The sequence below is a fragment of the Ailuropoda melanoleuca genome, chromosome 7, assembly GCF_002007445.2.
Source record: "Ailuropoda melanoleuca isolate Jingjing chromosome 7, ASM200744v2, whole genome shotgun sequence".
In the NCBI taxonomy this organism is placed as follows: Eukaryota; Metazoa; Chordata; class Mammalia; order Carnivora; family Ursidae; genus Ailuropoda; species Ailuropoda melanoleuca.
Genome location: NC_048224.1, coordinates 22,110,024 through 22,111,384, shown reverse-complemented (window position 1 = coordinate 22,111,384; position 1,361 = coordinate 22,110,024).

Genomic DNA, 1,361 nt, shown 5'->3' with positions numbered 1-1,361 from the left:
ATTGTCTCATTATCTGCAATATGTGACACCTCCATGGCCATTCTGGTGATGATAACACATAGCTTCCCTAACAACACGGAAAGCGAAATAAAGAGCTAGGTGAAGTCATCTAATGAAGTTTTATGCATTTGTATATAAAGAAAGGTGTCTCTTGAAATAACACTGTTCTGAGGTTCCAATGCAGCTGTAAGCAATGTAACTAATGTCATCTGCTTCAAACCTGAAAGTGCATCACTGAGACTACAAAGCATACTTTGCTAAAACTCAAATCAGAGACAGAGCAGAGTTTAGCAATAAAAGATGATTGGTATGTGTCTCCAATGCAATCTTCCTCTATCTGTTGGCCTTAATTCTACTCTCCTGTCTTTTAGAATGGATATATAAGTGCATGATAAAATGCAGATGATTATGGAGAGAACCACTTTAGCTGTACATTCTCCGTGCTTTATGATAGCCAGTAGCTAAATAATAATCTCTGTAATCACATATGCTTGGCAAGAACTTTATATAAAACATACTAACTCTCTAACAGACAGAGATCCTATTTTGGTGCTTGGAGTCACATATATTCTCAATACACACTTTTTGATGGACCCTTGATTAGTTTGTTCCTGTTTTCATTAAGATTCTTTTCAGTTAGTAAATATTTGACAGCAGATGCAATGTACGTAATGTGCCCAGGAATCTTGAGTGAACTCATGATAAGAACTTTTTCCACGTTGACCGTTTACACAAAGCTCCAGAATAACAAGATGTGGATTTATAGGCATTTACCCATGTGTGGATTTATTGTTTGTTCAATACAATTTGTGTGAGTCCATTAGGGATCTGGGGATGAAGACACTTAGTTTTGATCCACTTTTCTCCTTTATCCCTCACTGCTCCCATCCTATTTTACTGAAATTTTCTCTTGTCTCATAATTTTTTTTTAAATCCCCTATCACCTTTGGTCTGGGACCACATCACATCATGCCTTTTTAATCAAATTAGTTTCCTAGTAGCTGTACATGGCTCTGGTTTCTTCAGTGAAGAGCAAAAGGGAAAGAATCATGTCTTTAGAAAGTTTGTGTTTTAAAGTAGGATAGAAAGAGGTAGTTGAAAGGGAAAGATAAAAAAGTAAGGGAACAGAAATATTTTCCAAAGGAAAATATATGTATATATACATGCATATATGCATACATATATACATCCATAAAGTACAGAAATCCTAGGTGTCCAGCTCAGTGGAATTTTATAGATTAAATAACAGCCATATCTGTAATACCTAGATCAGGAGATAATTACTAATAATTTTCTGAAGTCATATATTATATATATATGCAGAATGTATTGTTTTATGTCTGGCTCTTTTTGCTCAGCTT